A 16,207-nucleotide genomic window follows, 5' to 3' on the forward strand; every position below is an offset into this window, starting at 1 on the left:
TAATTAAACCTATTTTCTTTGCAGTAAAATAGAGATGTGTGGAAACTTTCTCACAGGTTATGATTTGTAGTGAGAATTAAATCTAATCTTAGAAAAGTTCCTATCATAGGAAGTCTCAATATATCAAAACTATTATTTTTATCATTATATGTTGTCATTCAAGAATATTGAGTGATGTTTTAAAATGATTCAGAACAATATTAAAGGGAAAATAATAATTTAAAATCACGGCCAGCAAAAACTCAAATAGATCAGGAACATAAAATCAGATGAATATGTAGATATGTAAACCTACAGTCTATGTTGGACGCTAAAATTGACTATCTGGGTTCTGTTAACCAAAGCAGAAAAGGAAACACAACCAATTATAAGGTTCGAAATGGTCATAAAGGAAAAACATACAAATTCTGCTAGAGAAATGAAGCTTTTCCTATTAGCTATAGGAAATAAACTTTTCATGCTGAGACTTCTGTTGGAAACACTGATGTGGTTGGCAACACCCTTAGCAATATCCCTGGAATTACTGAGATAGCGCCATTTCCCTTTCCATTAGCACTTCTACATCTGAGGCACAGTACCGATGCACAAGTCAGTGAAAGCACTAAAAGAAATGTGCCCCAAAAGTGTGGCACTCTGTTGACATTTAGCTTAATACAGAGATAACACCTAAGCAATCTAGATAGGTCCTCCAAACAATCCTACTTAAACATCTATAGTGTATTAGAAAGTTACACATCACAATTCAGGATTGCTCCCAAAACATTTTAGCTCCTTTCTTTTCCTAAATCTTCCCCCAAGCCCTCACTCTGCTAGTTGGATTTGGAGGTAAACATATCCTTAAATTTGCCAAAAGGAGCAACTCAATGTCTTCAGTAAATACTCAGTAGTTCAGGATTTCTCCTTCATCCTCCTACTCAAGATGACACTAGAGAGTAGAGTAAATCTTGGATAATTTCAAGAGGATAGAGATTTTAAATTCTGTGTCTGTCTTTATCTCCCCTGGATGCTAATTTGCTTTAGTGTCAAAACTCTCTGTACTGTCTGGTAGTTGGGCATTATGTTAACATCTGCTCTCAAAATTGTAGTGCTGAAACTTGAATCTCTCACTTAGGACAGTGAGAATCCAGTGGCCCTCCCTTGTAGACTTGCCCTCACTTCAGCTCTCAATGGCATTGCAGGGTTTCTGAATTTCAATCAGGTTGCTCTTCCCCACTCTTGCTTTGGGCTCTCCGGCTCCATCTGCAGCCTCAGTTAACGTTACTTCACTCTTCATTACAGCCCTCTGTCCCCCAACCCTCTCCACCACTGGAGCATGCTGAAGATTGCTTTCTGTGATACCTGTGATCAGGAAGAGATTTGACATATACTACATCTGCTCTTTTCTCTGCTCAAATATGCCATGTTGCCAATGCCACCACGCCATTCAGAAGTGGGAATGGCATGTTGGTATTGGGCACCCTGCAATGGTTCTCCTCCTAAAAGCCCCAATTAGATGTAAGTTCAAGCCTTTCTACTTTTGGCTCTCTGCTTTGTATACATGAAGTATGTATCCTTTGTCACCCATGCTTCATTTTCCAGGACTGTCACCGAGAATGTTGAGTTACAGTTATTGCACCTATCTTCCTGTTTCTCTTCTTTTTTCTGGAACAAGAAAGGCTTTCTTTTTCTTCCTCTTCTGTCTAGAAGGGACTTGTGCTCTGTGATAGCATCCTTATCCTTGAGGTGTCAGTGACCCATTCCCTTCCTTGGGGCCATAGTGGCAGTCAGGCTTTGTGGGAACATGATTAATGGGAAGCATAATAATTATTTCAGTTTATTATTTTCAGAATATTAACCCATTATGCATAATTTTACTCAGCAGAATTTTTGATAACTGTTGATTACCAGATGGTCTGAGGTTGCTATATAATGTGTGGAATGGTACACATTCAAGAGATTTTAATGTTCTTTCCATCCCCCTTCACAAGGGCCACCTGATGGCCCACCTTTAATCATGGTCATTGTGAATGACCAATGATGGACTTTGTGATGTATAATCTACCCAATGACTCAAGGCATCCTAATACCACCATCTCCTACGTTCATTTCTAAATTTTTACTGGGCAGCTAACGAGACTTTCCCACAAAGTTTATCCAGACCTTCTTCACTGTGAAAGGACCAAACAGAATTGATGACTCTGGCCAGAATGCAGATGGCTTTTGGAGCGTGCAAGTTTTTTCTGGCTGTGTGCTAAGGTCCTGGATTAGAAAAGGGCCATACTGATATAGCATTTGTTTATTTATGAAATTTAACAAACATCTTTTGAATGCCAACCATAGGCAAAGTCTGAAATAATGCCATGAATAAGTGCATTAAAATCTCTCTGTCTACTTGGCCACAGCACAGACCTTTTGGCCTTTATTTTGATACACTCTTGGCACATGGAAAGAAATACCCTACCATTGGGTCACTGTGCTGTTCTTCTTTTCTAGAATCAACTTTATCCTAAACATTAGGGAGAAAAAATATGTATATATAGCATAGAAGTTTAGGGGTTTTCATCTCCATAAGGTAACCATACAATTTCTGGATGATCCTAATATCCAAGTCCCTTTTCCCTTCATTAAGAAACCAATACTCATACTCCAATTCCAACCAACTCCCTCTAACATGTTTGGCTCTTTGTGTGTTTTGCCAGATATAACCAATATTTCATACCAGAATTTACCACTATAACTTTATCTCTTATCTGCTAATCATGAATGTGATTTTTATCCCTTCTGAAGCCAGATAGTTATAAATTCAGTTATACAATCTTTCAGATGCATTAAAGTGTCTTAGTGGAAAACAATACAGCTCTCCAACTGGCTATTTTTCTTACATCAACACAAACTCATTACCGTTTGAAGAGTCCCTTCATGTTTGTCCTCCTTCAGGGCTGGCAAAGTCTAAATTGATGAAGTGTAGCTAAGCTATGAGATTCTTCTTGATTCACCAGACACTTTGGTCTTAAGAGTCCTGAGATTTCTGAAGGATATCTAGAGGAAGTAGAGAAAAGTATGTACTCATTTTAAGGATTAATTAGAAAACAGAAGGTGTGCCTTCCTTTAATACTGATGCTAAAGAAACCATGATGGGCTTCCCTGGTGGCGCAGTGGTTGAGAGTCTGCCTGCCGATGCAGGGGACGCGGGTTCATGCCCCGGTCCGGGAAGATCCTATATGCCACGGAGTGGCTGGGCCCGTGAGCCACGGCCTCTGGGCCTGGGCGTTCGGAGCTTGTGCTCCGCAATGGGAGAGGTCGCAACAGTGAGAGGCCCACGTACCGCAAAAAAAAAAAAAAAAAAAAAAAAGAAACCATGACTACAGTGTTCATACACTTCGTTTTAAAGCAACAACGTTTTAAAGTTCCAAAGATGAGAGTTATGGCTACCTCCTCTTTATCCAGGACCATGAAACAACAGCAACTGCTACATATATGTTCCTTCAGAGCCTCATTTTCTCCACTGAAACACAAAAAGATGAAAGCATAGCCTCAAACTCAGACAAGGAAGGTAGACAGAGACTTATAGGAGAGTTATTCTAGGAGTGACACTATTGAATTATTAAGATAAAATGCTCCAGTTAGTTAGAAGCTCCTGTAACATAATCAAATCCAATGAGAGAGAGCCCAGGCAAACTCAGCTGTGGTTTCACTTTGATCTTCATCTCCAGTTTTGTCATCTGTTTATTTGCTCAGTAGACATACGTTAATCTGCACTTTTTACCAAATTAATTTGTATTAGTTGATTAATTTTTACTTTAACTAGGTTATAAATGTATATACTTTAAAAAGTCTCGGGGCTTCCCTGGTGGCACAGTGGTTGAGAATCTGCCTGCTAATGCAGGGGACACGGGTTTGAGCCCTGGTCTGGGAGTATCCCACATGCCGCGGAGCAACTAGGCCTGTGAGCCACAACTACTGAGCCTGCATGTCTGGAGCCTTGCTCCGCAACAAGAGAGGCCGTGATAGTGAGAGGCCTGCGCACCGCGATGAAGAGTGGCCCCCGCTTGCCACAACTAGAGAAAGCCCTCACACAGAAACGAAGACCCAACACAGCAAAAAAAAAATAATAATAATAATAAAGAAATTAATAAACTCCTACCCCCAACATCTTCTTTAAAAAAAAAAAAGGGGGGCTTCCCTGGTGGCGCAGTGGTTGAGAGTCCGCCTGCCGATGCAGGGGACACGGGTTCGTGCCCCGATCCCGGAAGATCCCACATGCCGCGGAGTGGCTGGGCCCGTGAGCCATGGCCGCGGAGCCTGTGTGTCCGGAGCCTGTGCTCCGCAACGGGAGAGGCCACAGCAGTGAGAGGCCCGCGTACAGCAAAAAAAAAAAAAAAAAAAAAAAAAAAAGTCTAGGGCTTCCCTGGTGGCGCAGTGGTTGAGAATCTGCCTGCTAATGCAGGGGACATGGGTTCGAGCCCTGGTCTGGGAAGATTCCACATGCCATGGAGCAACTAGGCCCGTGAGCCACAACTACTGAGCCTGAGCATCTGGAGCCTGTGCTCCGTAACAAGAGAGGCCCGCACACCACGATGAAGAGTGGCCCCCGCTTGCCACAACTAGAGAAAGCCCTCACACAGAAACGAAGACCCAACACAACAAACATAAATAAATAAATTAATAAACTCCTACCCCCAACTTCTAAAAAAAAAAAGTCTAATAATTCTATAAAGTTAAAATAAAAAAATACATTAGTCTCATGTCCCTCACTTCCACTACATTTCTGCTCCCCAGAAACAGCCACTTTCACCTTTTTAATTATTTTTTTTAATTTAATTTTTATTTTATATTGAGGTATAGTTGATTTACAATGTTGTGTTAGTTTCAGGTGTACGGCAAAATGGTTCACTTTTACCTATACATATATCCATTCTTTTTCAGATTCTTTTCCCGCATAGGTTATTACAGAATATTGAGTAGAGTTCCCTGTGCTATACAGTAGATCCTTATTGGTTATCTATTTTATATATCGTAGTGTGTATATGTTAAAACCAACCCCCTAATTTATCCCTCCTCCCCAACTTTCCCCTTTGGTTACCATAAGTTTGTTTTTGAAGTCTGTGAGTCAGTTTCTGTTTTGTAAATAAGTTCATTTGTATCATCTTTTTAGATTCTACATATAAATGATATCATATGGTATTTGTCTTTCTCTGTCTGACTTACTTCACTTAGTATGATAATCTCTAGGTCCATCCATGTTGCTAAAAATGGCATTATTTCATTCTTTTCTATGGCTGAGTAATATTCCATTGTATATATGAACCACATCTTCTTTACTCATTACTCTGTTGATGGACATTCAGATTGCTTCCCACTTTCACCTCTTTTAATAGTTTTCCTTGATAGTTTACTCCATATTTTCAACTAATACACATGTCTTGATTTTTTTTTAAAAATTAGCTATTTTCCAAAAATTTCCTGTGGTAGCTAGCCTTCAAGACGACCCTCAGTTATTCTCACCTACTATTTCATGGTCTTGTACAGTCTCCTCCCTTCTTGAATAGGTCTGAGTGGCTCATGTAACCAGCAGGATATAGTGGAAATGCTGGTGTGTGAGTTACATAGGTAGGTCATAAAACACACTGGATCTTCTACCTTGCTCACTCTTGGATCACTGACCATGGAGGAAGCCAGCTTCAATGCTGTGAGGACACTCAAGCAGCTCTTTGGAGAGGTCCATGTGGTAAGGTCCATATGTATTTGCCTCATGCCAACAGCACCAACCTGCCAGGCAAGTGAATGAGTCATCTTGGAAGTTAATCCTCCAGCCCTATTTAAGTCTCCCAGCCACATTTGACTACATTTAGTCCCAAGATTTTGACTGGAACGTTATGAGAAACCTTGAGCCAGAACACCAACTAAGCTACTCTCAAACTCCTGACCCACAGAAACTGTGTGAGATAATAAATGTTTACTGTTGTTTTAATCTCAAAGTTTCAGAATAATTTGCTTTGCAGTAGTTGATGTCATACATTTACTATAACAGAAGGTGAGTGTTTCAAAGAAGCTCTCTTTCAAGCCCCCCACCTCCTTCCCTGTTAACATACAAATTTACACTTCTTTCTTCATCCTTCTGACAGAGTAATTTCATCTCTTTGGGCTACAGCACTATTCATTGTTTATATTATGCATATATAATTATTCATGGCAGAATCACATAGTATTCTGTGATTATATTTCCTTTCTCCTACAATATTTCACGAGTATATGCTCAACATGTTAAAAAGTATTATGAAATATATCAATCGCATTCTTTTCCCCTTCAGAAATACTCTGTATTGGTGTTCTTTGTGCTTCTCTTCCAATCTAGACTGGCTGGCTCCTAGGGTACCACAAGTTTTGCTTGAGAATTCCCTCCACCATTATCATAGGAATTTCCATCATTGAGGGAATCTTTTATTCTCATGTTGTGGACCTATTTCTTGAATTCCACATCTATCTTCTTCTTGACTTATTTTGTTTTGTTGCAGCAAATTCTTCAATAGCTTTTCAAAAAAAAAGTACATGAATGATAAGATTTTCAAAGCTCGTATGAATATAAAATAATTTTATTCTACTTTTACATTAAAAATTTCATCAAACTATCATTCTTTATTACTTTGCATTATTTGTTTATTTTAGAAACAAACTGTGTCAGGGACTTAGAAGGCTGCTTTGGAACCATGATTTTCAACAGTTTTCAATAAGCTTTCTCATGCTTTTCAGTGAGAAAGCTCAAGTTTGGTCACACAAAAGTGTAAATTTTTATGCTTTTTTATTGAAGAATACCTAAAAGTGTTTTTGGCTTTGTTTTTATTTGAGGAAAAATAAATACACAGAAGTTGGAGTAATCACACAAATATCATAATGTGATATTTAGTTCCTAATCACTTTTGTAAGAAAGAGAAAAGGAAGAGATAATGGTGAGTTAAGGTACAGATACCCTGAATCTGGTTTCATAATACTAGGTAATATAATAAAAGAAATCATAATTATGTAAAGATGGTAGTTCATATGTATCTTACATAATTTCTCAAATATTTCCCCAAATGTTGTATTTTGGTATTACATATCATAAATATATATATTTATTATATATAAAATTTATATAAGTATATAATATATAACCTACACATATTATATATTTATATATAGTATTAGAGGGCTAAAATTTGAAAATATTTTGTATGTTTATTCTGCATATTTTCTGAATTCAATAAATTCACAATCCTCTACAACATTACAAATTGAAATACACACTAGACACCGAAACATTTTACCATTCTAGCACCTTTCATCAAACTACCCCCTATATATGTTCTAGTTTGATTAGTAGTTATTAGTGGCTAAATAGGGGGGAAAATGTTTGCAAAGCTCATTTAAACATCTGTAGATGTTGGGCACTCTACAATGCTATGTGAGACTTGTAATTAAGAGAATAATTTTTTAAACAGAGGTCAATTCACAACTAATGCAGTGTTATCTGTTTCTTAAGCTCTTTTTATAATAACATACATAATTATCTGTACTAATTATATTATTAAAGGCAAAAAGGCTGCCATCCTACCCAATGAATAAACACACATAGGCTTAACTTACTGAAGCCAACAGAAAAAAAGAGTGGTTAAGTGTAGTGGGGGCATAAATTGTGGCCAGGGTACAGAAATAGAAACCATTGATTGAAGCAAATAAAGCTTAAAAGGTAAATTGATTTATATTCTCAAGACCCTGGTCAGGCAGGTCAAGGCACTTGAACTTGATTCTACAGGCAATGGATTTAGTAGTGGTCAGAGTCTTTCTAAGATCACTGTATAAACCCTATTGGTTATTTAATACATATTAATTTATCAAAAGGTTGTTGAGATATGTGACAGTGTTATTTTTTTTTTTTTAATTTTTAAATTTATTTTTTTATACAGCAGGTTTTATTAGTCATCAATTTTATACACATCAGTATACACACGTCAACCCCAATCTCCCAGTTCAGCACACACACACACCCACGGCTTTCCCCGCTTGGTGTCCATATGTTTGTTCTCTACATCTGTGTCTCAATTTCTGCCCTGCAAACCGGTTCATCTGTACCATTTTTCTAGGTTCCACATATATGCGTTAATATACGATATTTCTTTTTCTCTTTCTGACTTACTTCACTCTGTATGACAGTCTCTAGATCCATCCATAACTCAACAAATGACCCAAATTCGTTACATTCTATGGCTGAGTAATATTCCATTGTATATATGTACCACTTCTTCTTTATCCATTCATCTGTCGATGGGCATTTAGGTTGCTTCCATGACCTGGCTATTGTAAATAGTGCTGCAATGAACATTGGGATGCATGTGTATTTTTGAATTATGGTTTTCTCTGGTTATATGCCCAGTAGTGGGATTGCTGGATCGTATGGTAATTCTATTTTTAGTTTTTAAAGGAACGTCCATACTGTTCTCCACAGTGGCTGTATCAATTTACATTCTCACCAACAGCGCAAGAGGGTTCCCTTTTCTCCACATCCTCTCCAGCATTTCTTGTTTGTAGATTTTTTGATGATGCCCATTCTAACTGGTGTGAGTTGATACCTCATTGTAGTTTTGATTTGCATTTCTCTAATAATTAGTAATGTTGAGCAGCTTTTCATGTGCTTCTTGGCCATCTGTATGTCTTCTTTGCAGAAATGTCTATTTAAGTCTTCTGCCCATTTTTGGATTGGGTTGTTTGTTTTTTTAATATTGAGCTTCATGAGCTGTTTATATATATTGGAGATTAATCCTTTCTCCACTGATTCATTTGCAAATATTTTCTCCCATTCTGAGGGTTGTCTTTTGGTCTTGTTTATGGTTTCCTTTGCTGTGCAAAAGCTTTGAAGTTTCATTAGGTCCCATTTGTTTACACTTGGTTTTATTTCCATTACTCTAGGAGGTGGATCAAAAAAGATCTTGCTGTGATTTATGTCAAAGTGTGTTCTTCCAGTGTTTTCCTCTAAGAGTTTTATAGTGTCCAGTCTTACATTTAGGTCTCTAAACATTTTGAGTTTATTTTTGTGTATGGTGTTAGGGAGTGTTCTAATTACATGCTTTTACATGTAGCTGTCCAGTTTTCCCAGCACCACTTATTGAAGAGGCTGTCTTTTCTCCATTGTATATCCTTGGCTCCTTTGTCATAGATTAGTTGACCATAGGCATGTGGGTTTATCTCTGGGCTTTCTATCTTGTTCCATTGATCTATGTTTCTCTTTTTGTGCCAGTACCATATTGTTTAGATTACTGTAGCTTTGTAGTATAGACTGAAGTCAGGGAGTCTGATTCCTCCAGCTCCATTTTTTTCCCTCAAGACAGCTTTGGCTATTCGGGGTCTTTTTTGTCTCCATACAAATTTTAAGATGATTTGTCCTAGTTCTGTAAAAAATGCCATCGGTAATTTGATAGGGATTGCATTGAATCTGTAGATTGCTTTGGGTAGTATAGTCATCTTCACAATGTTGATTTTTCCAATCCAAGAACATGCTATATCTTTCCATCTGTTTATAACATCTTTAATTTCTTTCAGCAGTGTCTTGTAGTTTTTTGCATACAGGTATTTTGTCTCCTTAAGTAGGTTTATTCCTACGTATTTTATTCTTTTTTGTTGCATTGCTAATGGGAGTGTTTCCTTAATTTCTCTTTCAGATTTTTCATCATTAGTGTATAGGAATGCAAGAGATTTCTGTGCATTAATTTTGTATCCTGCTACTTTACCAAATTCATTGATTAGCTCTAGTAGTTTTCTGGTGGCATCTTTAGGATTCTCTATGTAAAGTATCATGTCATCTGCAAACAGTGACAGTTTTACTTCTTCTTTTCTAATTTATATTCCTTTTATTTCTTTTTCTTCTCTGATTGCCATGGCTAGGACTTCCAGAACTATGTTGAATAATACTGGTGAGAGTGGATATCCTTGTCTTGTTCCTGATCTTAGAGGAAATGCTTTCAGTTTTTCACCATAGAGAATGATGTTTGCTGTGGGTTTGTCATATATGGCCTTTATTATGTTGAGGTAGGTTCCCTCTATGCCCACTTTCTGGAGAGATTTTATCATAAATGGGTGTTGAATTTTGTCAAAAGCTTTTTCTGCATCTATTGAGATGATCATATGGTTTTTCTTCTTCAATTTGTTAATATGGTGTATCACATTGATTGATTTGGGTATATTGAAGAATCCTTCCATCCTGGGGATAAGTCCCGCTTAATCATGGTGTATGATCATTTTAATGTATTGTTGGATTCTGTTTGCTAGTATTTTGTTGAGGATTTCTGAATCTATATTCATCAGTGATATTGGTCTGTAATTTTCTCTTTTTGTAGAATCTTTGTCTGGTTTTGGTATCAGGGTGATGGTGGACTCATAGAACGAGTTTGGGAGTTCTCCTTCCTCTGCAGTTTTTTGGAAGAATTTGAGAAGATAGGGTGTTAGCTCTTCTCTAAATGTTTGATAGAATTCACCTATGAAGCCACCTGGTCCTGTACTTTGGTTTGTTGGAAGATTTTTTAATCACACTTTCAAGTTCATTACTTGTGATTGGTCTGTTCATATTTTCTATTTCCTCCTGGTTCAGTCTCAGAAGGTTATACCTAAGAATTCGTCCATTTCTTCCAGGTTGTCCATTTTATCGGCATAGAGTTGCCTGTAGTAATATCTCATGATCCTTTGTATTTCTGCAGTGTCAGTTGTTACTTCTCCTCTTTCATTTCTAATTCTATTGATTTGAGTCTTCTCCCTTTTTTTCTTGATGAGTCTGGCTAATGTTTTATCCGTTTTGTTGATCTTGTCAAAAACCAGCTTTTATTGTTATTGATCTTTGCTAGTGTTTTCTCTGTTTCTATTTCATTTATTTCTGCTCTGATCTTGATGATTTCTCTCCTTCTGCTAACGTTGGGTTTTTTTGTTCTTCTTTCTGTAGTTCCTTTAGGTGTAAGGTTAGATGGTTTATTTTTTTCTCGTTTCTAGAGGTAGGCTTGTATAGCTATAAACTTTCCTCTTAGAACTGCTTTTGCTGCATCCCATAGGTTTTGGATCATCGTGTTTTCATTGTCATTTGTCTCTAGGTATTTTTTTATTTCCTCTTTGATTTTATCAGTGATCTCTTGGGTATTTAGTAACGTATATTTTAGCTTCCATGTGTTTGTGATTTTTACATTTTTTTCCCTGTAATTCATTTCTAATCTCATAGCATTGTGGTCAGAAAAGATGCTTGATATCATTTCAATTTTCTTAAATTTACTGAGGCTTGATTTGTGACCCATTTGTGACCCAAAATGTGATCTATCCTGGAGAATGTTCTGTGCACACTTGAGAAGAAAGTGTAATCTGCTGTTTTTGGATGGAATGTTGTAAAAATATCAATTAAATCTATCTGGTCTATTGTGTCATTTAAAGCTTATGTTTCCTTATTTATTTTCATTTTGGATGATCTGTCCATTGGTTTAAGTGAGGTGTTAATGTCCCCCACTATTATTGTGTTACTGTCGATTTCCTTTTTATAGCTATTAGCACGTGCCTTACATATTGAGGTGCTCCTATGTTGGGTGCATACATATTTATAATTGTTATATCTTCTTCTTGGATTGATCCCTTGATCATTATGTAGTGTCCTTCCTTGTCTCTTGTAACATTCTTTATTTTAAAGTGTATTTTATCTGATATGAGTATTGCTACCTCGGCTCACTTTTGATTTCAGTTTGCATGGAATATCTTTTTCCATCCCCTCACTTTCAGTCTGCATGTATCCTTCAGTCTGAAGTGGGTCTCTTGTAGACAACATATATATGGGTCTCATTTTTGTATCCATTCAGCAAGCCTGTGTCTTTCGGTTGGATCACTTAATCCATTCACGTTTAAGGTGATTATCGACATGCATGTTCCTATGACCATTTTCTTAATTCTTTTGGGTTTGTTTTTGTAGGTCCTTTTCTTCTCTTGTGTTTCCCACTTAGAGAAGTTCCTTTAGCATTTGTGTAGAGCTGGTTTGGTGGTGCTGAATTCTTTTAGCTTTTGCTTGTCTGTAAAGCTTTTGATTTTTCCATTGAATCTGAAGGAGACCTTTGCCAGGTAGAGTAATCTTGGTTGTAGATTCTTCCTTTCCATCCCTTTAAGTATATCATGCCACTCCCTTCTGGCTTGTAGAGTTCCTGCTGAGAAACCAGCTGTTAACCTTGTGGGAGTTCCCTTGTATGTTATTTGTCATTTTTCCCTTGTTGCTTTCAATACCTTTTCTTTGTCTTTAATTTTTGCCAATTTGATTACTATGTGTCTCAGCATGTTTCTCCTTGGGTTTATCCTGTATGGGACTCTCTGTCCTTCCTGGACTTCAGTGGTTATTTCCTTTCCCATGATAGGGAAGTTTTCAACTATAGTCTCTTCAAATATTTTCTTGGGTCCTTTCTCTCTCTCTCTTCTCTTTCTGGGACCCCTATAACACGAATGTTGTTGCATTTAATGTTGTCCCAGAGGTCTCTTAGGCTGTCTTCATTTCTTTTCATTCTTTTTTCTTTATTCTGTTCCACAGCAGTGAATTCAACCACTCTGTCTTCCAGGTCACTTATCCGTTCTTCTGCCTCAGTTCTTCTGCTATTGATTCCTTCTAGTGTAGTTTACATTTCAGTTATTGTATTGTTCATCTATGTTTGTTTGTTCTTTAATTCTTCTAGGCCTTTGTTAAACATTTCTTGCATCTTCTCGATCTTTGCCTCCATTCTTTTCCCGAGGTCCTGGATCATCTTCACTATCATAATTCTGAATTCTTTTTCTGGAAGGTTGCCTATCTCCACTTCATTTAGTTGTTTTTCTGGGGTTTTATCTTGTTCCTTCATCTGGTACATAGCCCTCTGCCTTTTCATCTTGTCTATCTTTCTGTGAATGTGGTTTTTACTGAGCTCTTTGGTGGGGCTAATGGCAGACTCTGGGAGGGCTCACGCCAAGGAGTACTTCCCAGAACTTCTGCTGCTAGTGTCCTTGTCCTCATGGTGAGACACAGCCACCCCCAGCCTCTGCAGTAAACTCTCCAACATTAGCAGGTAGGTCTGGTTTAGTCTCCCATGGGGTCACTGCTCCGTTCTCTGGGTCCCGATGCACACACTACTTTGTGTGTGCCCTCCAAGAGTGGAGTCTCTGTTTCCCCCAATCCTATCGAAGTCCTGCAATCCAGTCTCACTAGCCTTCAAAGTCTGATTCTCTAGATATTCCTCCTCCCATTGCCGGACCCCCAGGTTGGGAAGCCTGATATGGGGCTCAGAACCTTCAATCCAGTGGGTGTACTTCTGTGGTATAAGTGTTCTCTAGTTTGTGAGTCACCCACCCAGCAGTTATGGGATTTGATTTTAGTGTGATTGTGACCCTCCTACCATCTCATTGTGGCTTCTCCTTTGTCTTTGGATGTTGGGCATCTTTCTTGGTGAGTTCCAGTGTCTTCCTGTCAATGATTGTCCAGCAGCTAGTTGTGATTCTGGTGTTCTCACAAGAGGGAGTGAGAGCACATCCTTCTACTCCACCATCTTGGTTCAGGTGGCCAAGTGTATGTGACAGTGTTTTGTGTTGTGCCATATAAATAGAAATTACAACTTTCTTCTGTCATTTCCAGGACAGAAACCCAAATTATCCTTTGCTTATTGTTTCTCACCTTGCTTCGTACATCCACAGCTTGGCCAAACCTGTGGATTTTTATGCCTGAAATGTCTTGCCAATTCCTCCCCCTTTTTAACCATTATTATGACTGCTTAAAGTTAATTCCACAATATTTTCCTAGTATTACTCTAGTGCCTCTCCTGTCATTCATTATCAACATTGCCTTTTGTTACCTTCCTAAAAAGTGAACTGAAGCATTTCACTCATTTGCGTGTAACTCTTTCTTTGTTCTCCATTGATTAGAAATGTTTTAGACTAAAACCATATGTGTATCTGTATCCACACATACACACTCACAGTACCTTTGCTTAAGCAGTTGTGCCATTCTGGGATACATAATATATCTGATTTCAATTTTAAAATTGCAACCATTTTCTCACAGGTTTCAAGGTATACAATAGTTGCTGTCAATTGTTTTATGTATTTCTTCTCAGTAATATAACTGCATTTCCTTTCTGTCTGTGTTGGCAAGCATTCCCCTAAATGTTTCTATACAAATCAATATTCTTTTTCAAGAAGAGATCTCATAGAGAACCACCTCATTGTTAGTTGTTCATTAGTAGCTCTTTTACTGACAACTTGGATGTATGTGTCTTAATTTTGCAAGTATTTTAAAATTAAAATGACTTCCAAAGCATTTAAAATACTTCCTCTGGCAATAATGTCTGCTTGGAAGCAGAATTCTTAACTCTCCTCCCACAGGTTTTTTCTTTTATGATCCCATACCCTTGGGGGTTTTCTTAATAGTCTGAAATTCCACACTATAATTCATGTTTGTTGAAAGACATCTGAAATCATTGACATGCCTCAGGGTCTCAGGATTAAGTAACTATCAGCTCTGTCCTCATGTAATTGGGCATGCTTAAGTCCATCTCAGAAATTCCTTCTTTCTCTTTTTCCTCCTCCATCCCTCCACTTTCTCTTAGAGTAAATCCATTTATGGTTCAGACAAGTTCTCGAGGGACATATTTTCATCCCTGTGGAAGTACCTCAAGTCAAACTTCAATAGATGAACAATATCTCTTTGTATACATGACAAAGAGGTAACCGTGAAAGCCATGGTTGATTTTTACGAGATTCTAAGCAAAAACTCAGCCACCCTGGAGAAAGAACGATTCATGTCTGCTGCTTAGGCATTAAAAGTCCTTTAGTCTCCTGTATGCCAGACAGCTATAAGAGATATGTTGAAAAGTATAGGCTAATCAGTGCTGGCACTATTTCTCAAAAGGTCTTGGATCTTTGAGTTGGACGGCCCACAGAGAATATGTCATCTAACCTTCTATTCGATTCAGGAATCTCTGACACAGAATCCTTGAGATTCATTCAATGCGCCATGAGTCCTTTCTGAAGGGATGAGACCCTAGCTGGACAGCTCCAGTTGTTAAATATAGGCAGTGGTGAGCAGCCACGTGCATTCCCTGAAGCTGCTCTGATGTTTCATAATATTCATGCTCACCTTCTGTGCTCCTATTAGATGTTCTTGCCTTTTCAATTTAACAGTGTTCATTAATTCCTATTTACAGCTTTCAGTATTGCACCTTGAGCTTCTCTCAAATTACTTGAATTTAGTTAGGAACTCAAGGCTCATCAAAATATAGCAAAACCTGAACTTTGGCCCATGTTATCAACATCAAAGACCACATCTCCACACTGAACTTTGAAATTCAGTGGCACTTTCAGTTTCAAACACCATCCTGCTCTCATAAGGAATTTGATGAAGAATAGAATACACATAGAATACACACCTTTTCCCTCCCATTTTTAGATGCAGCAGTGAAGAGCTAAACTATGTGCGTCAGGCCACACATACGGCTAGAGACACGACTGGGAATATAGCCCAGGAAACTTGGCTCCCAGCCTGGTGTGCTTCTTACCACACGATCATCCTTTCCGACAAATATAAATCCACGTAATACTCCTCCTGATGAAACATGCAGGAGGCAACACACAATGGCAAACTAGACTACTCGGTGTATGTTAAGCACGTTTAACTGAATAATGTGTAGTTTATAAGATTCCTGTTGCCACAGACTGGAAATATTCCACATTTTGTTAAACTTCTCATGACACAGGGTATCTGTGAGGGTCCTTTTGTTACAAATTGCCCTAATGTTCACATTCTTGGCTCTTGTCTTGCCAAACACAGGTTTTGCTCCAATGCCATCTTTCTAGGAAGGCACTTCTGATGGTTGACAGCTGCAGCTGCTGCTGTGACATTCTTCATGGCCTCGGAGCTGTGCCCTCCAATATGCTTCCTGAGAGGCTGGGCTACTCTTTGCTTAAAATTTCAACTCTATGCTTCTAAACCTGAAACAGATGTTATCTTGGCTGCTGTCATTTGTCATAAGCTTCTCTATTTGCATTCTATACAAGGCAGGTAAAAGGCAGGTAATTTGCTGCCTTACTCTGTAGAGAAAGGAAAAGAAGGAGAGACAGTGAAACAAGAGAAAGAGATAGAGAGAGACTAAATATATAAATTAGAGGAATAAAGCCACATGGAGACAGAAAGTGCAACCACTTGAGCATCTATTATCCCAATATCATA

This window comes from Mesoplodon densirostris, chromosome 13 (assembly GCF_025265405.1).
Source record: "Mesoplodon densirostris isolate mMesDen1 chromosome 13, mMesDen1 primary haplotype, whole genome shotgun sequence".
NCBI lineage: Eukaryota > Metazoa > Chordata > Mammalia > Artiodactyla > Ziphiidae > Mesoplodon > Mesoplodon densirostris.